The sequence below is a fragment of the Aphelocoma coerulescens genome, chromosome 1 (assembly GCF_041296385.1).
Source record: "Aphelocoma coerulescens isolate FSJ_1873_10779 chromosome 1, UR_Acoe_1.0, whole genome shotgun sequence".
Classification (NCBI taxonomy): domain Eukaryota; kingdom Metazoa; phylum Chordata; class Aves; order Passeriformes; family Corvidae; genus Aphelocoma; species Aphelocoma coerulescens.
Window position 1 is genome coordinate 23,810,754 of NC_091013.1, and position 26,413 is coordinate 23,837,166.

At 37.0% G+C, this 26,413-nt stretch overlaps 1 long non-coding RNA gene across 1 annotated transcript; it reads right to left on the bottom strand.

Annotated features, from left to right (window-relative positions):
* Window positions 1-19,286: 19,286 nt before the first annotated feature.
* On the bottom strand, window positions 19,287-24,758 carry LOC138118090 (uncharacterized). The gene is made up of 3 exons (XR_011154995.1): window positions 24,581-24,758; window positions 22,130-22,241; window positions 19,287-20,188 (listed from the first exon to the last, which is right to left on the bottom strand). It is a non-coding gene; the product is annotated as an uncharacterized lncRNA (long non-coding RNA).
* Window positions 24,759-26,413: the final 1,655 nt, after the last annotated feature.

Sequence of the window (26,413 nt, forward strand, 5' to 3'; positions counted from 1 at the left end):
ATATTGTTATAAGTATTGGTTGCCCTAAAGCATATATAGACATTATTCAACTTTTCAGGACAATTTTTCTCTGAATAACTTTTTGCTTGAGCATGTTATTCCAACAAAACTAAAATTTTTTAACAATAAACTCAGTCTGGGGACACCATGTTTTAAATCTCAATTCCATGCTTTTTAGTTGCCAATATTTCTCCTTAAGACACTTTCAGAAATACCTTTAATGCTTGTTTTAAAACTATGGTGTTCAGAATTCTGTTTTGACTGAATTATTGAAAACATTATGTTGAATTTACAAAATAAGGGTATATTCTAAGCACTTTTTTTTCAAAAAGTGTTTTGTATATTTCAAAATGCACCTTTTTAAAAATTTTATTTTGTCTGCAGAGAAATTTAGGTAAATAATGTAAAAGGTGGCTTCTTTCCTAAACACATACAACATGAACTTTGGAAAGAAAGAATCCAAAACATTGTAACATAAAGATATTAAATTTTCTCCAAATATTAAAATAGTGAACATCTGGTTTAGGGAGATGAAAATTAGAAAAGTTTGTAGCATCCTTCATATAATATGTATGTATAATCCACATAATTCCAAAATATTAGAACTGAATTTCTGCAAATATGGGTGTGTTTCCATGAAAGTGAAATCAGGCTTCAAAAAGGAAAAAAATTGAGGCAGTACACCCATACCATAAAAGCACAGCTGAAACATTGCTCTAATTTCTGCAGTTGTAGACATGTCTTTGAGATCATGGTTATGTGAATCTTTATGAGCACACCAAGGCTGACAATCACTGATGTGTTGCACACATGTAATTTTTTTAAGATTTTAAAATTTTGCTAACAGAATTCTATGAATAATGATTATTCTGCTGGGCATTAGTCAGATCTGAGAGAAAGCAAGACAAACTGATAGATTATTTGAGCATTTTGTCTGTGGGTCAGACTTAAGCACACAGAGTATTATTGTCCCTTAAGGTGTCTTTCAAGTAGCTGGTGTGAGCATTGTTGGCGCTCCAGGAGATTTCATGAGCTTCTACTCCAGCAGTCAGCCCGTGATTTGGGTGAGGTTAGCACTAAATTGTGCACCAGCAAAAACACAGTACTGAAAGCATCATGAGATGACTCCATTTTGTCTGTGCCGGTTGCAAGTTACCTTTGTGGAACTCACCTGGCTGTTAGGTTGTGATCACTGCAAGACTTGTGCACAGAATAACTTCATTAAAACCACAGCTTTTACGACTTTATAATTATTCACCATTATTTGCCAAAATAATTCATGAAGTCTAATAAGCTCAGTTTTATAACAGAAGGTTCTTCTTCTTGTTGTTGTTGTTGCTGTTGTGATGGTTTGCTTTTTTTAAAAATTTGAAAATCAGAGCAAATAACTAAACATCAACGTCTTTGAAAACTTTTTTATGGCATTCCAAAATGGGATTTCACCAAGTTGCCACCTCATTATTAAACTGATGCATGTACTTTTATCAGCAGAGACATCAAATAAATTAATTGTGCTTATTATCTATTTGTGGAAAAGTATATGACTTTCCTAGTATGTCTTTTTGTGCTAAATTGCCTCCTACTACAGCTCTTGTCTTAATGATTAGATTTCATCAAAGTGTGATTTTATTCCTCTACCTGATCTATATTATTAAAAAAATGCATTTTCTGCATTTTCTCCATCTTCACTTTCAGTATTTGCCTCATAGCAACTCTTTCAGAAATGTTTTAATTTTTCTTTTTCCTTCTATTTAGTGCTGATTTACACATACATGTGAAAACCGTTCTTGAACTTCTGACTCCTGCTCAAAGGCTACAACTTCAGTAAATTACAGACACAAATACAGACACAAAGGACAGAAATGTTTATTCCTTGCCATATGACATGTATTACATGATTGGTGAACAACCTCAAAATCCCAGTCACCACTTATTGACCCCATTTCTAGGAAAGGTTCCATCAAGATACTCAGATACCTGTCTTGAGCCACTAGCTCAATTTTCAGCAGCATTGATGATCTCCTATTTAGGCATTTTGAAGTCAAAGCCCTGGTAGATGAGTTCCAGAGTTCACTACTGTTCCTAAACTCTGGTTAACAGTGTATAAGATAGTAAGCATCATTAGAAAACTGTAGTCACTCATATGACTGTGATCTGCATACATAACAGCAATAAAAATCTGCTTGGAGTTCTCATTTCCAGAACAATAGCAAGCTCATCACAAGTTACAATAGCACAGAATGCATGCAAAAAAACATTGCCTCACCTTTTCATGCTTCTTTTAGAAGTATTTGGTTTCTTTGTAAGACATATCAGATTCAAGTGACGTTTTCTTCCTTGGTTCACAAGACTGTCGTTGTGTGGACAGATTTTAAAAGTACTGCGTACCAGGAGGACTGTCTCAGCAATTAGAAAGCATATAAACACCTTTCTCTTTGCCTTCTCTGGACATCTTGAATTTTCCTTCAAAGCTCAATATTATGGGAGGAGTAGGGACTGTCAGAATATGATGCATGCATACCTGCATGCACAAGGAGATGAAACATTCTACATATTTCACTGTTTTCTGCTGCCATGCCTTCACAAACTGGTCCCTATGATGTCTGCAGACAAAAATTGGAAGTGTTGCCACCCATGATGTCTCTCAGTAGACTCTAGGTACATATTTTAAACCATTCATATTCTTTCTATTCAAATCTCTATTGTACTAAGTTCTGAATACATTTTTTAAGCCAAATCTGTTGCTATGAGACTACACACACTGAAGAATGAAATCTTTTGTGTCTAAAATGACAGTGCATGTTCAGTTTATGTGAACTTACTTTAAGTGTGGCAAATATTTTTCTTTATTTCAGAAATAATTCTCTGTGGTAAAATTCAACATTTTTTCCCTTTCTCAAGTAAATTTCATTAGTTTCAGAAAGTATTTAGAGGGATCTTTATTTGATTAGTGAAAATAATTCCAGTCAGAGAACTTGTGATCCATGCAGAGTTAGTAAGGCTATTTCCTTTTCAGCATCTTGATTTTTCATGCGATCCAGGATGCCTAAAATGTCCTCTCTCATTTCTGTAAAAATAGAGGATTTCCATCTATTCTGAGTATATTAGGAGTGTGGCTGATAATATGCCTTTAAGCTTCAAAGACTGCAAGACCTTTCACATCATCAAAATGCAGTAGAATGTCAAGAAGTGAATAATCTGTCAGCAGTCATTGAGCACATACAATACGAACAAAAACCACGTGTTCCACAACTGCAAAATGAAATGCTATTGGTAGCTTCAAAGTCTCTTTTAATTTCTAATGTTTATTTTCCACAGCACAAGCCAGCAGAAAATACTCGGGCATAATGTCACTTTGGAGAGCTGATAATGATATAAATCAGCTTCATCAGAAAATAGCAGAAAAATAATGTAGAGTGCAGGCTTATTTTTTATTTTTCCTTAAGTTAACACAGGCAGGATATTTCAATGGTCCATGCATCACGAAAGAGTTCCATTTGTTGTGGTCATCCTTTTCTAAATGACTAAGCTTCTTGCTAGTTCTCTATGAAGCAACGATCGTTTCCATAAATGTGGTCCAGTTTCAAGTGGATAAATCTTACAGGATAACAATAGTTATATTAAAGTCTCACCTTTTACCTGAGATGATTTTCAATGATTAGTCACAAATAATTTGACAAATCTTTTCCTAACATAAAATACACATGTTCTTTCCTAATAATTGTTCATCCTCATTATTTGCAAAGTATTATTTTGATTTTCAGGATTCAGAAAAAATTCAAAAGTTTTGAATCAAATTCTGCAAGAAAGACACACTACAACATTTAGAAACTGTGGAACCCAGTGTGTATGAGTGGTATGAGTATGTAGGCAGGTGGCTGTGATCAGTCAAGCAAAGTTTTGCTTTCTACTTGGAACAGGAATATTTCATACAGAATATTGTGCCATAGCACGACACTAACCCTCCCAAAATGACTGTGGGAAACGATAAGAAAATTGAAAATCAAACAGAACTAGGCTATTTTATAGTATTTTATACATTGTTCCATCTTCTTTTGTGTTAAGAAAGCATAGTATTTGGCAAGCCAGCCTGGAAATATATTTTAAAAATAATGAGTCTTTCTTCCTGGGAAAAGACATCAAAAACAGGCACACTTGACTATCTGAACTCTCTATGAGAGTCTGAATTTTATTTTTTTTATTTTAGTCATTTTCTGTATGGCAGTAAATCTTGTATGATCAGTATCTGGATGTATCAATGCATAGTTCTTTTTTCCTTGTTATTTATTCTTTGAATTTGTCGGGCCATTAGTTGGTCCCATTCAGCTACATTAAATAAACATTTAAGGTGTTAAGAAAATTTCTGGATTAAACTTCTGTCTGCACAGACAGAACACACTGTATGTGAACTGCACCAAGCACTTAAAACCAAGGGGGTCGTCAGTGTGTTTTAAAGTGAGAAGGAGAAGTAAAAAGGCAGATGCAGAAAAGCACATGGTTTGGAAATTTTATTATTGGTAAACCATGCTGTTTCATCTAGATAAAAAGGAAAGAAAACACAGGCCATGCTGACGTTAGATTATTTCTCTGTTACAAAGCAGCTAGAATGAAATCAAATGAAAAGAAACCCTAATCATCTCAATAGTTAACATGATAGGAAAAGTACAACTTCAGTTTCTATTTATCAGCTACACATACAAATGACACCAATGACTTCAATAGAGAGCGATGAAAAGCAGTGAAATCAGAAAGCAGTGTGGAAACCCGCATGGACTAGGAAAATACTACATGTGGCTGCAGTATAAAGAACAAACTCCTGGATATCATCAGTGACCATTTTAAACTCTAATTGACCTATATCCCATTGCAAAAGATGCAAATGTTTGGCTGGTTTTCAGGAGCACCTTGGACTCTACATCTTCAAGGGCGATTCTACAACTGAAGAGGTTGCGGTTACGTTGATTCAACAATCTCACAGACTCCAAAACGTCAAAAAATTTAATGAAATTTAAGCAGTAAGAAAGTGATTGACACAAGAAAACAGTTAAAATTATGTTAAAAATAAAGCAGCTGAGAAAACTTAGTTTTTGCAAAGGTATACCAACACAACCCAGGCCAGAAGTTTCCTCAAAATCTCGATAACAACTTTATGGAATAGATCTAAGGGAGCAGACTCTGAAAGATGCTCTCCTTGATCTACTGCTTGTCAACAGAGTGGATCTCATGAGAGAGGTGGAGATTGACTACCCTTTAGTTACTATACTGAGGACAGATTTGCCAAAATCTTGCCAGAACCAGCACTGGCCATCATTTGAGTCTCTAGGGCAGATTGAGTATTTGATATCTGCATTGGTGAGGGAGGATCTACTCCTTTGTTTTCTTCTAAAGCTGGAGCTCCATTTCCTTTTCTATAAGCCCTTAAAGAGGAGGCTGATTTGTCTCAGTTTTTTTACAGTGTTGATGGGAAAGCTGCACAGGCAGGGCTGAGAGCTATCATGGTGGAGTTCTATGATGTATTGCTGTTCAACACTCTTCTGTGACCACAGGCTAACTTTTGTTTACATTTCTTAGAAATTTGACATTATACCAACAGCTTTCACTCATTTGTAATATCAATATTCTTTTTCCATTTGCTTTGGTTATAAAGCAGAAATTAGATCAGTATGGACCTCCCATGTTTTTTTATTTGACATAATTGCCACATTCTTTCTCTTTCTTGTAATGCCTCTCAATATTTCTTATAATGCTCAATCTTCTGGCTGGTAGAATGATATTCTGGCCTCTGTTGAGGAGGTAATGAACCCAAATAACTAAAATGTGGTGGTCAAGATACCCTGTGACATACATACAACTGATGCTTCTGTCTCTGCTTTGAATTCAAGAAGGCCAAAGTGGACCTCCTGCATCTCAGATGCTTGTCTTTTTCCCTGAGCTATTTGCTATTCTGAGAAGGACTTCAAAGGGTTTTCAAGCTTAAATCTCACAGATCCTTGGGCTCACTGAAATGTCAACAATGAGAATATTTTCAACTCCTCAAAGCTTTCACCATGAAAGAAGATGTTTTACCATCTAGTTCAAATTAGTTACTTCTGCTTGCAGAACGTACTGTTGCAAAGATCTTGGGTTTGTTCCTTCTTTCCACTGTTAAGTATGAGTCTTCTGGTCTATATGCAAAAGGAAAAAATTCAGCAACAGCTGTGTGAAGATTTTCCAGCAACAGCTGACTTATAGAAGGAATAGGGGCCTAAAAAGGCTGTCTTACTCACTTGAGTCCAAGTATACTCCCTTGGTATGTTTTAATGTTAAAGTTTCATTTAGCAAAGTCAAATGGGATGCTCAGTCCAGCCATAACAGAAATTCTTGAATTTAAATCAGTCATTAGTGAAGCATTAGGCAGTTCAGAAGCAAGGTGCAGTTGTGAAAGCCAGACCCATAATCTGTTCCTTGCAGACAAGTTCACCCTTTTTGTCTCTGTTGTCCCTGTCATTGGCTACCAGGTACCTTTAATGGTCTCTTCTATATAAATATGAAAATTAAAACAAAATTTTTCTCAGGGAATTTTGACAGCATAAAAAAGTTTTGAAGTTAAGGCATTAAAAGTGTTTCTTTTTTATGCCTCTGGGATTGCAAATTACCCTAAAACACCATTAAAAAAAAAAACCAAGATGGCAAGAGAGTTAAACAGATAAAAACTCTGGAATGAGTTTGAAGGAAAACTGAGCCAGAGCCTTTAAAGGGATAAGAGGTTACTGGATTAATATGGAGGTTATGTATTAAGTTCTTCCATTTGGGAATGATCTGGCTCAGCTAGTCTTTAGGAGTAAAGACTATCTGCAGCCTCTCCTACCACTTTATCTTTCCCAAACCAGACAGAATCTTGGCATCTTTCAGGACATTGAAGAAGCAGGAAAATGCAATCAGAAGATCTGTACTAGAGCTTTTGTTCCATTCAGTGGGCCTAGTTTTCACTTGTCTCACATATTTCAATATTGTAGTCAACCGCCCTTTTCTGTAATTACAGGTTTACGGTTTGTATTTACAGGCTTATGAAGAGGAGTGATAAAAGACCTTTAAGTTGATTGCACACCATACAGAGTCTAAAAGTATTCTTCAATGATTATATTGACTGACTTTATGACCCCTTTGTGCTGACAAAATCTCATAAAAAATCCCATAATGTGAAGTGGAATGCATCATTGCACAGGTGTAAATGACTACACAAGATGCAAGGGAAGCAGAATCAAGCCAGTGGTACCTAATAAACACTTTCAGCCCAGGAACTGTTGCAGACTCTCATGTAAATACTTAACATGTGGTTCTGCTCTAAAAAGTGACTATAAAATGCATTGTGGTTTTTTATTGCATTTCAGTGATACCATATTACATTTGTTCAGCTTACAAATAAAAAACTTTTTTTTCTAATAGACATGTTAGCAAACTCCATATAAACATTTAAATTCAATTTTGTTTTCTTCTAATGCATTTCAAGAGTAAAGGTTATCCACATTCAGCTTTATCTCATGGATACCAGAACATGCTGCAGTTTCTGAACATTGAATTAAAAGTTTTCAAAAAACATATCTGAAAATGGTACACTGTGGTCACATACTGAATTTCTGATGAACCAGATTGATTATAAAATCCAGCCTAAGCTCTTATTCATGTTGAATTCTTTAGTTTTTTTCTCTTCAGACTTTTTCCCAAATTTGTAGAAATAGAACCCAAGCACATTTATTGTTCATTTAAGGTATTATTTCTCATGTAAAAATGGCCTTTTTCAATTTAATAATACTGTGGGTAAAATAAAATTTAGTTTAATAGTTAAAAACTTATAATGAAGGCCACTTAAGCTCAATTATTCCCCAGAGGGGCAAAACTCCCATTGCTTAAAATACTAGGAAATCAGGATATAGGATATTGTCTGAGTCTGGAGACAGTATGAATAAAACATGTTCACAGTAATGATGTTGCAGTGACAGGGAGGCAGACTGGGTAATCTCACAGGTCATTTCCCTGCTTATGCTTTGCATTGGCATTCTCTGCTGTATTGAAAATTTGATTAATTTCCTTGTATGGAGGCCATCACAGCCTGAGAACTGAAAAGAGAGGGATGTAGTGGCCTAATGCACACATTTATCTTGGTTCTCCTTAATTTTGAGCTGTAAAGCGCAATCCACTCCAAAAACCATCTGCAATTCTAAAAAGAGCAGCAATCTAGTGCAGGGAAATTTCAAACAACCAAGAAATTTCTCAACTGTCTCCACATACACGGTATGGTTTCTGTGTAAGAGACTAAGGGGTCTGTCTGTCTCGGGTTTGAACAGAATTAATTATAACCTTGACCCTTGTATAATTTTTTTAAAAAATATATTTTGGGGGTGAGAAACTGTCACAGATGTTTGACATCACATTCGGTGTATGCCTGCCAGGGCCCCATGGGGGCCGAGATCTCCCTGAGGGCTGTGGGAACCCCCAGTACAGCAGGGCAGGGCCTGGCACTCAGGGCCATCCCACCCTCAGCCAGGAACTGCAGCCTGGGGCACCAGGGAGCCCCAGCCCCAGGCATTGGGCACCTACCTGAGCAAGGAAATAGCCTCACTCTATTCATTATTGAAGTAAGAACTCCAAATGCTCATCTTAGAATCCTCATCTATGTGAGTAACAGAGGATAAAGATACCATGTGTAGGATTTATGGCCATGTTCTCATTCAAACACTATGTTATTAACACAGAAATAAGGGTATGAAACCAAAATGAGGCTTAGATACTGACAGCAGCAATAAGTGTTGCAATACCTAGATCCTAAATAGGACAAGAAAATTGTGTCACCAGATACACAGGCTCTGTACAGGACAAGAACATGTAGAAAGAGTTTAGTCTCACAGTGGGTTTTGAATCAATTTCAGTGCTGTAGGGAGATTTACCCAAAAGCAGCACTCCCACCTGCCTGTGGTGAAGAGGAAATCCTTAGGCAAAGAGGATTCTTTCAGCTCTGGTCTTCTCTGGGGCTTATGGGTCTTTTCCTCTCTTTCTTTATCATAATCAACTAATTCTAGAGGTTTCTTAAGTATAACAGAACAGATACAAGGTCTTCCTTGACCTGAGGAGATACAGACTTTTACAACTCCCCACTGCCACATTCTGAACAGTCCTCAGGGGGGCCTGGGAAACCACACACTAGGCAGGAGACCCTTCTTGGGAGGTACCCAGGTCTATCTCCTTGTCCATTAACTGCTTAACACCAAGAGCTCAAGTGATCTTCAGAGCAAGGGAATAAACTCAATTTTCTTCTCCCCAGTGAATGCCCAAATACTTTACTTAAAGATTTATTCCTTCTGGGATTCTTTGTCTAGCCATACCAAGCTCACATTTCTTTCTGATTTTGCAAGTGTGGAATGATGTGCTCCAAGGGCATAAGGGAGAAATTAACGCTGGTATCTCTCTGTGACCTGACCATTCACCTCTGAACATGTCAGGATGCTGCAGTGGATGGCTCCCATGAGAGGAAGCTGGGAGCTCAGGGTGGCCAAAAGATTGACATTGTGCTCTCCCATGGTCCATCCAGGAGCACGCAGCAAGGGGGCAGGGAAGGGACAGGGGTTGTGACCACGCCCCAGCCCAGAGCCCTGCAAACGCCTGGCAAGACTACAGTGATGAGTCAGTCAGGTGCAAAGCCCAGTGAGGCAGTAGGTGATGGACAGCAGGTACAAGGTTGGGCACAGACTGTGGTGTAGCTGAGGCAAGGACCAAGACTGAGGATCTGGTCACAGATGCAGTTTCCAAAAAAATGAGAGCTGTGAGGTTGCCCAAGTGAAACACCCCTCTCTTTCTGTCCCAGGTCTTTCCCAGTGGTGTGAGCCCAGGTTCCCCAACCAGGCTGCAGCAGCGCTGACGGGAGCAGGAGCAGCCTGTGCCCAAGGAGCTGGGAAGGATAGCAGGGCCGTGGGCTGCACTCAGAGCCTGAGAGCATGGAAGCAGGGTGCCATGATTCCCACATATTCTTTGAAAAGATTCATCCATTGCCACATGTGTTCTGTCCAGCTAGGAATAGTCTGGCTATGGATACAAGAGTGCCCTTTGGATGGCAGTCCTTTTGTCCGATGTCCGTACTTGAAAGCTGGAGAGAGATGTCATCCCAGCTCAGGGCTACAAACCCAAAACACTGCTGTTTTCAAGCACCTCTGTCTAGGGCTGTATGCCCATGGGGAAGTGCAGATATTGTCTTGACACAGACTCACACAGAACTTACTCTGTTGCTTTTCTCCATTCTTCTCCATCAGGGAATGACAGACAAGCACACTGCCAGTTCCACAGTAGTGGACGGAAAGATGTAGATTGTTGTTTTAGGCTCTCAGCAAAGAACCAAGAAAAATACAATGATTTGGACAGCTATCCAAGGCATATAGCTTAGAAATTACAAACATCTGTCAAAATATTTAAGCAAAATACAAACTTGTTGTATGAGAATTGTGTCTCTGAGACATAACCCACTTTTTCTAACTGAATCCACAGACTATATTAAGATTGCATGCTTCTTATTTTATACAAAAAAAAAAAGGAGTTACATTTATTAATGCAGGTGAAGTCTGTAACCACATCTGGTTTTAATAGCAAATTAGTTCATTATTAGGTCTTGATAATATCTCAGGGCTGGCATAACTTTCTCCTCTGTCTTTTTAATGTTTGTTTTCAACTAAATATAGCTCGCAGTGAGTTATTAAGCAACAAGAATTGCTCTGGTTTGGCTAAGATATATGCTATGTAAAATGACTGTCTTGTAGTCTCCCTTGCAGCTCTTTCTTAACATCTTAGAATTATGTGGAAGTGTCTTCCTTGGAAAGTAATAGCATAATAAAGAAATACTACTTTCGTGTTGGCCAATGTCCATAAGTTTTTACTCTCTCTTTTGACACAAATGACCAATTTATTCACTTAAAGCAATATTGTATGTGAAAGAGAAATCAGAGCATAAGTCTGCAATTCAGTTACATATTACTCCTACACATATCTATTCATCAGACTCCAAAGCTATTCAGGAAATTTTAAGATTTTTCTGTCCTTAATAAAGTCTTCTCTACTCTGAGGAGCCCATTGTAGAGTACATAAACTCATTGAGAACATCCAGGCAGCCTGATTCTTGGGCAAGTTCATATTGTCATGAGGTGAGATGGTAGCTTAAAATGTCCCTGGTTTCTGAAAAACCCTTGATATTTCTTTATGAAGTTGAAACTAAAGGGCAACTGTATTGATCCCTAGATCACCACTGACAATACCAAAGATCAGATACTTAGATCACGCTCACATCCAAACAGTTAGACAACCCAGCCTCTCCTCTCTAAAACTTACTTTCTATGTTCTGCCTGTTGTCAAAATTAGCTCTGTCCCTTACCATAGCTGAACAGCCCTGCAACTGCTGATTTTGCTCTCTTCTACTTACGAACAAACCCGGATGATCTTATTCAGGTTAAGCTACAATATATCACAGTTTTGAATTTTGGTAGAGCAGCATGGCAAACTGTTTTCTGTCCCTTGGAACACATGAGGGACAAAACATTTAGAAAGTCTACTGGATACTCCTAGAAACAGCTGCCCTTTGCACAAGCATGTAATTCATTACAATCTGGAATTGTCTGTAATCCTCCCTTAAAGGGAGGTTTACCTAAGAGACCATGTCTTAAAAACCTTTTTTTTTTTGAGGTAATGCTGTAGAATAAATAAACTCCCAAACAAGCACTATCTGTAGCAGTATGAATGAAGTGATTTGAATGTAAAAATGTCTGCAGACAGATTAAATGGCATGAAAGAAAGTAAAATGACAGTGTAGCCTTCTTCAAGACATAAGCACTTGTGCCATTCTTTGTATAAGTATGTTCAAGTTGAGAGTTGCCATAGCTGTTGAGCTGCTAATAATTTCTACCTCCTGGTTCTCTTCCTCTTCTTTTCCTAGTTTTCCCCCTATTATTTTCTCTTCTTTCCACTGAAGAACAGTCTTTCTCCTTTGGCTGCTGCTGTATTTCTCTCCATGCTTCTGACTCACTGGTAGCACAGATGTGCTTGTAACCTCTCTGTAGTAAATGAACCTTTGTGGCATCCTTTGAATAAGTTTGAAATTGATTTAGATCTTCACCCTGACTCAGCAGTATATGGTGCTCAGCCACCTTCCAATTGTTCTCACAGCATGGGCTTCTGATACTCACATTATATGCTCTGGTTTTTGCACATTCATTTTTTTCTTCTTGATTAGTAAAAACCAATATTTTACCTAGCTTGTAATCTTTATTTCTTTCCAGAAATATACCCAGTTTAAACTACATAATCAGTAAATTAATTTTGTTGTTACTGACCCCTTTCATTTTTTTAACAGAAAAATCTAGGAATATTATATAGAGATGCAAGAGCAAAGTGTATCTATGAAAACCATTTTTCCTTGATGTTTGAAATTTGTTGACTATTAATGAGCCCTGATCAAGAGAAACTGAACCCGACATTTTCTTAATTTCTTCCCGGACATGAAACTTGGTTAACAAGTATGGCAGATGTGGTTCAGATGTGGCATTCCTCCTCTCAAGGAGCTCTACTCAGACCATATCATACACTTTAAATACCAGCAACCTGCTTCTATAATTTTTTTTATTGTAATGCAAGATATATACTCCTGCTTTTTTTAACCACTGGGTGCCACCTAGTCTGAGTTTGTGATCTACAAAGATCCTTTGATACAAACAGAAATACTGAGTGATGTGGTAAGTCTGTGACTCCAGCAAAACAACAAAACAGAGCTTCCACCAGGTTATGAGAAAATGCTATCCAGACTTCGACCAACACTAAGACACCTAATCCCTTTGTGTATTACAAATGCCTCAAAAGCGTATTTTTTTATCTTTCTCCTTGATCTCCTAGTGTATTATCCTCTAATCCACTATACAAATGCCTACAGTTATAATGAAATCCCGGAAGACAGTGGAAGTGGTGTTGCCCAGAATGACTCCACAATGCTGAAGTTTTTAGATAAGTGTACACAACCAACTCTGAAATGAGTGCTATTGAATCACTTGGTTTCAATTTCCTATTCATGGGACAGCTTTTGTACAAAAAAAGATATAAAACCAACTTTGATCTTCTTTCTGATTTCCCACCAATTCCCTGCTTTGTTTCTCTCCTCCCTGATGGATAGTCCTTGTATCTATTTAGGGAAATATTGAAGAGTCAGATATTTGGGGGTACAGGATAAATACTGAGCTGGAACTTACTTACATTCTATTTTATTCACTAAAACATGTGGATTTAGGCACCTCAAAAAATCCATAAATTTGAATGAAGTTTTCTGAATACATTCAGCCAAACAGTGCTTTGCAAGAAGGGTCTAAAGTCATAGAGCAGGGGATGTACCCCTCTACCTTTTCTTTTCTTTCTCTCCACAACTTTGTTGATAGGGATCAATCTGATAAGTGCTATCTAGAATTAGGCTATTAGTATTCAGATCTAGAATATTGTATGCAGTTTAAAACATACAAGGACTACACGATTCAATAAAATGGAAGTATTCTGGGATAAGTCCTGCTTTGCTTGCTGATCATGTTCTACTCACAGAAAATGTTTAAATATTCACTATGACAAGGATAATGGTGATTAGTTTCTATGTAAATATCTAATTACCTCATCTGCATCTGTTCTCTGCCTGAATTCCTTCCAAGTCCTCTGGTTAGATACTGGGACCTGCTGGGACCACTGGATCTCACGCATAGCATTAAAAGGCCAGAAAAGGATATCTCAGGGCTTTCAGTGTCCCTAACACAGAATTTAGTTCCTGCAACATGGCTCCTGGGACACAGATGTCTTCAGACAGATTCCTATCAAGTCTCCCTATATTCTTCTCTTCAGAATTTTAAAATAAACAGCTCCATTCCAATTCAGAAAGTAGAGGTTTGTGGCGGTTTTCAATTATTTTTATAAGTCAGAACTGCAGGAAACCCCTCATTAAAGCATTTTTTTTCCCAGTATAAATGCTACTAGAACACCATTTGAGGAAAAGTTATGTTGCACTCTTAATCTATGTGGTAAATATTCTATGAATATTTACAACAATGTGATTGGTATCATTGATGATAAAGTAAGTTGTACAGCAATATCTATCTGTTCATTCAGCTGAGGAACCAAAAGTGACGTGAAGACTTAGGAAATTACCCTCCATTTCCAAAAGAAATATTTTCTTCTAGCAGTAGAAATTATATGAAGACCTGGGGAGAGATTTCTTGCAAAATATAGCATTGCAGAGAAGCATTCATCATTTAAAATCCTGATTGACCTCCAAAAATTCTCATTTTAAATATTTAGATTTAAGTAGATTAGCCTAGATTTAACAAGACAATAAATGCATATGTTGTCAGCCAGGACAAATCTTTCAGTTAGACATCTGTCATGAGAACTTCTCTCATTGTAAGATATTGTTTGATCCTTCTGAAGATATGTTGCCAAACACTCATTATTGCTAAAATGTCAGCAACATTTGTGCCAAGTGTGGGGAAAGTGAGGAATGTAGCCTTAAGACTCTAGTAATTTTTCTTCCCCAAAACAGCTGTACATGAACCAAAATTAATATTTTATTACAAACTGGAAAGCAATTACACTCTCCAGTTTTTCTTAGACTCAAAGGCAATTTATAACTATTAATTACACATGATGTTGTGTAATCTGCTCTGAGAGAGTAAACATTCTGTTACATTAGAATTGCTATTGACCAGAATAATTTGTTTCATATTGTTTAGCCATAATTTGCTTGATCTTGACTTCCTCTCGCTCCAAACTAATAATTAACTAGTTTTTGTAAGAAAGAGAAATGAAAAAAATTAACTAACATTAAAATTGAAGGGAATAATCAGATTGCAGAAAATACTTAGCTGTCTAAGCCCTGTTTAATTTGGTAGTTTAGATATGTAAATAGCCTTAAAATTCTCACCTTTTGGGAAAGAAATGGTTTCAATATTCTGAATAAAATAAAATAAAATAAATTTAAATTCCCTCACCAGAAATCTCTACTGATCTCATGTTTTTTTGCAAGTGGTCTGCTAGGAGCTAATAAAAAATTAGAGTATGTGGTCTCACAGATAGAAGCAGTTAAACATTATGTATTATACAATGACATTTTTTTCAGAGGGGTTAGCCAATACTTACATGATGCAGATAATATTCTCTCTGCTGGCTTTAAGATTCACTGAATTGACATAGTCAATAGTCTTGACTAAATATTAGAAAAGGGACTTGAATTAGTAGTAGGAAAATACCACCATTTCATTTTCAGTTCTTCTATTAAACTTGCATTAAATATAGTAGGTGTAGTATAAGGTTGAATATTTCATAATTATTTTTCTATTTTTTGTTGTAATAGGGATACTATTATTTATATATACTATAGAACAGAATAGAATGGAATTAACATTTCACTGTCTGTGAAATAAAGTTCATGTCATAGCCTAAGAGGCATCTTATGATGAGTGAAGCAAACATTGATAACCACAGATATATTTATGATAAATTATGTGTATGCATACATATGCAAGTTCATAATAATATTGGTTTCAATTGCATTAGACAGTCCCCAAAAAGGGCCAAAGGATCCTAGAGGGGAGATCGAAGTGACCCCAGAGGTGATGGTCTAACAATCCTGGAAGTGGGAGGACAGACTGAAATGATCTCAGAATTGGGTCCAGGGGGTCCAACACAGTTAGAGACAAAGCCTCACTTCAAAGATGATCCATGACATGAAGTCTAGGGTCAGCCAGAACTGTGCCTGGTGTGACACCAAGATCTCAAGGAGAGTTTGGGAAAGTACATGCAGCACAGGAAGTTCTCAATGAGAGAAGCTCCATTTTAAATAAAAATTAAGTCATTTATATACAATAGAGGTGTAAGAGAATGTAGGACACCACCATTTTGATCAGCTAATCAGGGCTGTCGATTTTTATTCTTCACTAGAGTCAGCCAATAGAGAATGACGTTTTCTATTCCTTCAGAACAATTTTTACTTTTCCAGGCTTTTTCTCTTTTCTTGCAGTTAGAACAGACCAATGCACTTATGAAATCTTACATTCTTAGGATGTTTTCCCTTTTTTCCAGACTATTTTTCATCTTTTTGGATGATAAATTGCAACGAAAATTTGTTGTTTTCTCACTTATTGATGATATCTCAGGATGTCACCAGTTTCTAGATACCCAGATGCACTTCAACTACTCAAGGATGCTTCTGGTTCATAGGTCTTATTCCTAGGATCTCAGCTCCCAGACTGGCAGGCATTTTCTCTGTTGGCACTTCAGCAGGTGTCCTCTGTTTGGTAATTTTCCCCTTCTAACCAGGTCGCCTCTCTGTCGGCTCACATCACTACCTCATTCCAAGTGGGAAGGACAAACAAAGCTCATCTAGTTGGAGTTTCTCTATTTGACAGATATGTCTTGTCAGCAATATCCAAATTTCATTTTCAAAGTGTGACGTGGGAAGCACAGCAGTGTTGCACATGTAAGTTTATATTTTATACCACCTTGTTTGCTGTAGCAAAACTAATTTTAAAACCTCCTTTCAGGCTTCAATCTAACTAGCTGAATATGTACTATTGCAGGTATGCCTAGTCAATGCTGAGATATACAACATGCTAGCATGGTCTCCAGTGTACTGTCACTATAAATTAAAGCTAATCTTCTATGTTGTAATACAGCTGTTATTTCTCTGCCAGTACATGTACAGCTAACAATATCAACATCAGTTAGGAAACAATTGTGTGTGCAGTTTCTTCTGTTCTTTGTTCAGCTGGACACTGAAGGAAGTTTAACACTCATGGGAACTTCCTTCCAGCTTCATTCCCCATGCAGAGCCTATGAAGGTCTGTTCCATGTTGGGGTCAGGTTTCTAATATTTCAAAAATCTGCAGGAGACTGAAGATAATAGAATGGGATTTCCTGTTTCAGTTGCAGTAGATCCCTTGTTGGAAGCATAAATTCTCCTGGACCACAATTCAGAAGAATACATATATATATTTATTCTGCTTTTAGATAAAAGGCTAACCATCCATCCAGAAAAAAAACCCATTATTTTAATAGAATTCTGTGAATGTCAGTAATGGCAAGTACCAGGTTTCAAACCTGCAAAGAAACTTTTACACCTTTAAATATTTTGAATTCCAGAGGAAACATTAATTTCATCTGAATTGAATTTACTTTGCAAGGAGAACACTTGTTCTCTGATGCCTGCTGTTTGATTGCATGTCCACTGGAAAGCTTTCAGAGCTCATTTTCATTTCAGTACATGGGTGCCATTTTTCATTAAATGTGAAACAGACTGTTCCAACTTTTTGTGAAACAGTAAATCGTTCTACCAACTGGTGTCCATGTCTTTGCATAAAAAGCCATTGGTACAAGAGAAGCCAGTATTCTAGCTCACTACATATTTTGGGTTTGACATTTAATTTTCAAAACCCAGCAGCACTGATAGTGTTTCCCATATTTGGAAAAAAAAAATCGATTTTCACCTATTATCAGCAATTGTAGCAGGGAAAAAGTAAACCTAAACACAACAAAATAGAGATGAAATACCAGACAGACACTATGCAGAAAAAGTGTAAAGTGGTTGGGGCTTTTCCCAGTGCTGGTCTCACAGCTAAGACTACAGCTGAGCTGCCCTCTTCAGTGGGCTTTGACAACTCCCATTTAGAGACTCCCTCTGCACTTACTAATCTTACATTTTTGTCTGAACCAGTAGCTCAGCTTTGCCAAGGGGCTCCTAACATAACCTCCAGTCTCATGGGAGATGCAAGCTTGGGCCCAGATTTGACTTAGGACAAAATTTTGCTTCAATCTTCATCTTCCTTGGCAAGCACAGCGACTGTTTTTATGACTCTAGGATCCTGCTCACAAGCCATGTTTTTAGCAAACAGGAGTGAGCCAAAAGAATGTGGGTGTTTACATTTAGGGGAGGGGAGACAGGGAGGAAGGGATTAGGTGCTGAAGCTTACAGACACAGGTACCCTGCTTCATAAGTCCAGGAGAACTCAGAAAATTAATATACATCAACTCCAGGGTGTATTCAGGGTCAACTAGGTGCTTCCCTAAGCAGTTCTATGGTACGTACCCTTTTCCTAAATACCATGTGATCCAAATCCTGTATGGAGGCAGCCAGTGTCCAGCTTGGGAATGGAATTCATCTGATTGAAGAGTAAGAGCTTAATTTATCTCATCTTAAAGATGATGTAAAAAATATGGGAGATGAATCCCCCTACAAATGTTCACTTCTAGGTACTGTCTCGGATTTAGTCCTCTTCAATATAGATAAGAATTAATTATGATGGAACTGACCCTGAGGGTCCCTTTTCCATTCCCTGGACTTAGATGAAAACTAAGGATGTTAATGATTTTATTTTTTTAATTAGTGAAATAAAAAACCTCTTGTTTCAGTGAAGCACAGTGAATGATTGGCAAAAACGTGTAATTATCTGTTTGAATTTATACTTTAAACTCAAATTGCAGTGAATAATGAGGAGCAGACATGTAGGAGTCCAGGATATGACCATCACATTCTGAACACAGCATATTCAACTTCAATAATACGGATTTCTCTGAAGCAACATTCCACTCTATGCAGTCCTTTTCTGAAATATTGTACAATATCATTTTCACCTATGAGAGCCCCAAAACGCAGCACAGTGCTGAGACTTTTCAAAGACTGTGGGTAGGCCCCTGCAAAAGCAAATGAGTATTGACACTGATTTTTTTTTTTTTTTGGAAGGCCTGAGACCTACACCACAATTATTTTTTCCCTTTTTTAAATTGTACTTCTAGAAAATTAATGTTGAATGGTTCCTCTCATATAACCTCAAGGTCTTTCTTGTGATCTATTGTTGGTTAAAGCAGTGCTGAAAAGTTTCTGTTCACCAGATCTTTGCTTGGATCACAACTGAAAATGTATGTGGTTATTTTGACCAGAATTCAGTGAACCTCCACCTGGGCTTGATTGGCAGTTTGGGCTTATGAGAAAGAGATGCTTGCTGAGGTGGTATGGACCAAAATATACGCACACCTGTGTGAAGTTTTTTGCACAGTGTGAAGTTGCATTTTTCTGGGCTTAAGCCAGTACTAATAACTGTTTGTGCTTTCAAAAACACTACATCCATGCCCACATTCTTAAGGCCTACTTATGTATTTTACAGAGATAATAAATCATGAAATTTTCTCAGTTTCATCTCAGCTGGTTCAGAGTAGTTAATATTTTCATATTTCAGCTCTTTTCTAGTAATTAGTTTCAATTTCTTATTGGGAGTTTTGTTAATTTAATATTCAGATTAAATCCCATATTCCTTTTATTATTAAAAACCCCTGAAACAAACCAACAAAAAACCCCAAACCTGTTGCATTTTTCTTTGGGAATGTAGGAGCAGAAAAGCAGTGAGTTAATCCCATAATTCCTGCATTACAGGCAAGAAATATACTTCTAACATTGATGTAAAATAGTGGGAAGAAATTCTCAATATGCTAACTTCCATTCTTAATCTCACACACACACCTACAGAGCCTCACACATGCACGTGTTTTGTTTTTCTTCTTGAATGTAATTTCTATCCTGATGTGATTATTCTCTAGAGACCAGCTCTAGAAGAACCTTCTCTGTAGTAAAATGCTATTCATTTTTCATGTTATTTAACTGTAGTAAAATGCCTTGATAATAATTTCAGTCCTATTTCATATAATTTTACCTATCATGTTACAATATTTTTTAAATATAATCAGCTGTGCATTTCACAATGAACATTCAGCGGTTTACTCAGCTTCAAAGTTTTTAAGCTAAACAGAATTATTATGCTTATTACTATTATAGATGTTCCAGTGAAGTATTCAAATCAGGAAAGTTCATAACATCCTGTTTTCACATAGTCAGAACTCCCTGAAATACTTACAATGCAACCCAAAACTTCAATACTATGGTTCTGTCTCAATATGGTTTTCTTGGAAATAGATGAAGGTTGAGGACCTCCTCCTATTATTTCCATTTCTTCTCCCCAAACAAATGTGATTAAAAACCCATCAATTCCATGAAGAGCAGATTTAATGAGGCCTGATTTCCTGTTGATTTCTCCTTTTGTCTGTTGGGATTTGCCTAAAAGAAATATGGGCTGGAGAGCCAATTCTTTCTCTGTTTATTGAATGTGCACTGCAAAAGAAAAGAACAAAAAAGAAAGACCAAACCACATCATGTGTCATGGCTTAACCTCAGTTGGTGAGTACCATTCATGTATAGGTCCTATATGTTCCAATATATCCCAGTTAAACTCATCTCCTTTCTTGTCTTTATATATATATATATATGCACAGATATGATTCCCTTAGTCTTTGTGCCATTCCCAAAAAGGTCCATTGAGTTCACTTGATTTAATTAATTGGCTATTTTCATCCAAGATCAAATCCCTTTGATGCATAAGCTTGACTTCCCAATCCTCTCACATTATCCACCAAGTGCACCCAGGCTCTTGAGCAAAAGCAATCTCTCTAATCAGTTTGCCTTTGCCTGAGACAGGAATAACCCAGACTGTTTTCCCCACCATATTTTTAATGTGCACCACAGGAACTTTATTCCCTTCTGCAGTATGTAGAAGTTGTGATTGGGCAGGGCCAGACTGGTCAGCACATCCTCTGGTGTTGACTAACTACTGTGGCTTTTACAGAATGTGCATCCCATAATGCTGTAATTCTCTCTTGAATAACATTTTAAAGGATATAGAAAACATTTTCAACTGCTTCATGTGTGATGCAACATGGAGGTGAGCACAGTAAAAAGGAAGCAAGCTATTCCAAACAACCACAATGTTCTGTGTGGCATTGTGTCAACTAAAAAAATGGTATGTTTAAACTCTAGCCCTTAGGCAAATCTTGGGTCATTGGCACTTGTTTTACCTTTTTCAGGTTGATTTCTACTATGCAGATGTATTGACCCACCACTTGCCAGTCTATGTACTGAGAAGAGTCTTTAGAAGCAAATTCTGAAAGAAATTTCTTTTTTCCATGAGAAAAATTCTCTTTTCATGTGTTTTATCAGATAGTCAATACAGACATAAATCCATAATCACCACAGCTAAAATTAATTTCCATCTGAAATTGTTTCATCTACTTACTGACAAATGGAAGGATCATCTCCTAGAGTAAAAATTATCTCAGTATTGTCCATAAACATATGAAATACTTAGAAGTGATTTATGTATAAATATCAAGAATAATGACATCAGTAGCATTTGATTTAATATGCTAGCCTTTGAAAAATTTAATTAGCCTCAGACAGACTTTACCAAACCTTATATAAAAAAGAAAAAACAAGTCCTAGGAAACTGGTATATTGGAGACTAAAGGTCTATGAGCCAAGGTAATTCAGCATTGCAAAGACAACACTAACAATTAAGAGAAGAGAAATATCAACAGCATGAGAAAAACATGGGTCAATAAGAGGATTAGAATATATTAACTATATTAACTGAAGGCAGAAAGAAAAAAATGCTGTAAAAATTCAAAGTATCATTATATATGCATCTTCTGTCCAGCTGTAGTTAGTAATTCTGGGCAATTACTTTGGTGTCCTGATTTGCAGGACCTCACTAAGGTGACAATGCTCATCTGACACCCACAATATTGTGGTGGGACACCACACTACCACTGCGGTCAGAGAATAACCCCAATATAGGGCAACTGATGTGTGCAAACAAAATTCACGGTGTGTTTCTTATCAAGACCATTTTGAGCCTTAGCAGTGTTGCTGCAGTCAGCATTAGAGAAGGGGGCAACTGTGTTTTCAGGGTTAGAACTCTCAGTGATGTATTTCCCCATTTCTCTTAATAGGCTCTATAGTTTTCCCTCTGATATTATATTGGTGTTCATTCACTGTTTATAAAAGCTTTGCTGGGGTGGGAAGGAGAAAATGATGGTGGTTTGCAAGAAGACTAAGAGCATACTGATGGCAGATCTACACAGTGGACACACTAATAATGAGGTACCTTTAGTCTCATGACCAGGCCATGCAGGTTGAGGACCCTAAAAGCCTTTCAGCCCTTTCATCAGCAGTGTGGTGCACCATATGCTGAGACAGGACAGCCAAACATCTACTCACCAGCCACAGCAGCAGCCCAAATTCCCGATCACTGTCAGAGTCTAGGGCTCTCACGACTGACTTTGCTATACATAGGCTGTGGAGTCAGTCCATGCATCTTCCTCTGCAAATCCTATGAAGAATAAAACTGTCTCAACTCATCACTGCATTTCTGCCACTACAAATCAGGTACACACCCCTTTTTCTGCTCTTTTCTATGGGACAGGTTATCATGATGCAGTGCAGCCTTCCCCCTCCACATCTCAGAGGCTGGGACTGCACCAACTTCTGCCTGTGTCATCTGTGGTCTCTGCCTCCCAGCACAACTCTGTAAGTCAGGCAGGCTGCCAGGATGACACGGCCATATGGCCTCTGATCAAGGAGTAAGTTCCATTACAGCTATACACTATTTTGCTGAGCAGCACAGATATCCCTTTAATATGGTATCTATCTGCCTCTGCTGCTAGCAGATGTTGGGAACAAACTGGAATGATTATCCCAGTGGTCTGATCTGTAGGACACCAGTGGGACTAAAGCTGATACATGTCCATGGTATGAATACAAAACAAATTACCAAAAAACTACATGTGGTCCCAGACAATTTACATCAGAATTGTCTTTGCTTTGATTTAGTAAACCTTATTAAAAAAAAAAATATATATATATATGAGTTTCAAAGAAGATCTCCCTAGAAAATGGTGTCTGTGTAAATTAGCAGTGAACTCTAAGTTGTAAAAAAATCAAATCCTATAATCACTAGGAAGACAAAAATTTCAACAGGTAGTCAAGTAAGAAGAAACAAGACAGAAGAATATGAGTCAAATTGTAAATACAGTCAGGATGGCAACTTTGAAACTCCTCAGTGTCTTGAAAAATGCTAATGAAAGGAAGGAGACAGTTATAGACTTGGGAAGTTTTCATAATAAAATATATTGAAAATTAGGAAAGGACTTGGTGTTTCTTGGGGAAGGTTGGTTATTTTTCTTCATTAGTCCATACTGTAAAAGTAGAAACAATTAGATCCACTAAAGCATACCATGAAAGAAAGGAAAAAAATTAATCTGACAAAAAAAGAAGTGAAGACTTGGCTTCTCTAAAAAAGAATTTTTTCTCTCAAAATAGCTTTAGAAAGCATTTTTATACCTAAATCTCACTTCAAGTCAGCTTTGTGCTTCTGAAATCTAGCAGCTGAGTCAGTGGCAACTGGCAAAAAGGGGTCTACACATTTGCTCCCTTTACGAACTGGTAGAATGTAATTTGAGCTGACTCAGAACTTACAGATGACATAATAGAGCAATACTTTTTTTTTCATTATTGATGTATTTGTGGAGGGTATCCATTTTTTAATGTGGTAGATGCTTGAGAGAGAGTCTTCAAAGATAAGTACCAGTTCAAAGGTGGATTGAAGAGTAAGCTTTCCATTTTAGAAATATTTGAAGGAAAATTATAATCTTGGCCTTTGTCTTGTATGATTTTACTTTTTTTGTAATATTCGAAGTAGCAAACAATTATTTAAAGGAGAACAAAAATCATTATTTCATCATGAAAATTCCAAATACAAACTGGGGAAACTAAAACTTTCCAACTAACCTTGGAAATTAGATATATGAAATCAAAACAGAAATAAGATATCTATTTTTATAACATAGAAATAATAGATTTTTTTTTTACTACAATCATAAATAGTGCAACAAATTTATGTACTGTTTGGGGCTCAAATACGGGAAAGCTATGCTAGTACAGTTACAAGTGCAGTAACTGGTATGTAAATGGTAATGGTACAGCATTTTTGGTACACAGTATTTGGTACCCATTTGATACTGGGCAAATGAAACTGAAATTATAGAGCTGAATTAGTCAATAATATTATTCTGAAGGCTCCTTTCTTTCACCATGGCTTTTAGTTTCTCTATCTTAAACTATTTCCTAAGATTTCCCAATTGCTTCTGCTTATTTTGCTTCACTGTGGGTTTGCTCTTCTTCAGGGCCATCTGACCTCATTAAATACTGTCTCATAAATCACTTTCAAGAAGAGGGTGAACTGTCTCTGATCTAGTTATTGTTGGCAATCTTTCAGAAAGCAAAGTCATCTATCCTTATTTTCAGAAATGGCATCACTACATTCAACTATCTAAATCTCCCCTTCCCTCCCCGCAAAGAAAACAAACATTGACAAGAATAAGAAATAAGGGATGAATTCCGTTCAAAATTGAAATTGAATTAAAATAGGAAATACCAATTTATCTTTTTAAAGGAGCACTTATTTATTAGGTACCTTATGCATAAAATGCTAGTCTGATGCATGCAAAAAGTAATAAAGTGTATGGTCTTTATCACACAATTAAGCCAATACTGATCTAAGATTACAGCTCTAGGTGTCTACAGACCCTTGTGCAGACCCCTGCGCTCACCTGTCTCACCAGTCTTGATTCAATACACATTTTTTAGCTTAAGGAAAATAGGAAATCATACCTTACTTGACCCGAGCAGGATAACAGCTGCTGTCATGGGTACAGATTGCTTGGCTTAGGCCCTAACCAGACAAAATGATGCAATCTGACCCAGCAAAGCTCTGGGGTAGCATTTGTTTGCCAAAACTTGAACAAAGGTAAGACAATACAGGCAGTGGTGTGAAGTGTTGGAGCGTTTATATGAGCATGGGATTGTCTAGGCACTTTAAAGCAATGGTAAAATCAGCTCTAATTGCATCAAATTAAAATTGAAATGAGTGGGTGGGAGGGGTTGAAAGGGCTTAGCAGCAAAATAGAGGTGAGGTTTAGTGAGACTGAATTGCTGGGACGTGTAACATCTTAGCAAAAAGCAAGGGACAGTCTACTCAGCTGCAACTAAGTAAGACACTTCTTGTGGGCTTGGATGAAAATTGTAAACTTCTTTTTCCTTGTAGTAAAACCATTCCATATACAATTACCAGGTTATTGGAGAGTCATCCCCAGATGGCTTTTAAAACAGGTGTGACAACGCATGCTGTAATTTTTAGGAATAAGGTCAGACAAGATTACAGACAAGTCTACTGTCTGCCTCCACCAGCACACAGGACTGTGATGCCCCAGGGAGTGGACACAAGCCCTATTAGTTTAGATACAGGAGCCAAAACCTAAAAATAAAATGTAAGAAAAGGATTTTTTCTTTTTCTTTTTTTTTTTTTTTTTTTTTTTTTTTTTTTTGCCTTAGGTTTTGCTTTTGCTTTAAAAAAAGGATAAAAAGCTATACTGGCAAAAGGACCTTTTCCTAGTAGAACTCCTAGGCCTCCTTCCAGCATAGCTCCATCAGCAAAATATATCACTTAACTAACAGACTTGAAGTGAGCCAGTAAAATTCTAAGTCTAGACCAGTACTTGGCATTCTATTTCAAATCCAATCTGGGGAGATGCTATGTGTTCATATTAAAATTCTAATTGACCATGAATAAGTCATAATAATTATAAACATAATGTATCTAGACAGCATAAAACCCAGGCTTATTGTTTTGCATTTTGATATTATCTCAGTACAGCCAAGAAAAATGCCAGTGATACATCTTTGTGAAAGCTACTGGCAAATTAGTTTCAAAAAAAGAACTGCAAGATGAAAGCTATTGGAATAGCCCCAAAGCCAAAAATCAGAACCTGGTCAGCCTTTCTTGACCTATCACTCAAGAAACTCATGATAAAATGATTATGAGCCACATGCAGAAAATGTGAGCAGTTGGATGCATAGAAAGCAGATAATAGTTGTTTCACCACACATCTCTGCAGAGCAGGGATTTCTGCCAGCAGCTGAGATTTTTGCCCTTTAAGCATATTTAACCTCATAGAGTGAAAATCTTTCCATGGTGTTTGAGCTTTAGAGATTTAAAATTACTGTGCTCCTCCAGATGTGACCTTCCCTTCCCCACACCCAACAAAGGCAGCTGGTGAAAAGACTGGATCATTCTTCCCTACTATAAATTCCACAGAAAAGGTCTAGGGAAAAGAGAAATTCCCCCAGTTTATTTTAATCAAAGTTTCTACAGTTTTTACTTTCCCTGTAAAATGACAGGGATAAAGCATGGAGCCAAAAAGAAAACTGAAACAGATAACATTAAACAGGAGAAAAGGAATGAAGAATTTTAGCTTTTTTTTTTCCCCCAAATGATTTAAAAAATTAGGTCAGTTTTCTTTAAAAAACAAAGGAAAATGATTAAGAGACTATCTCCTAAAAATGAGAAATTGTTGATGGGTTTCAAACCCAGAATTTTAACAAGGTTATTTAAATCTGTCTTAGAGAAGGAAGGCAACACACATACATTATATAAACTGCCTTCAT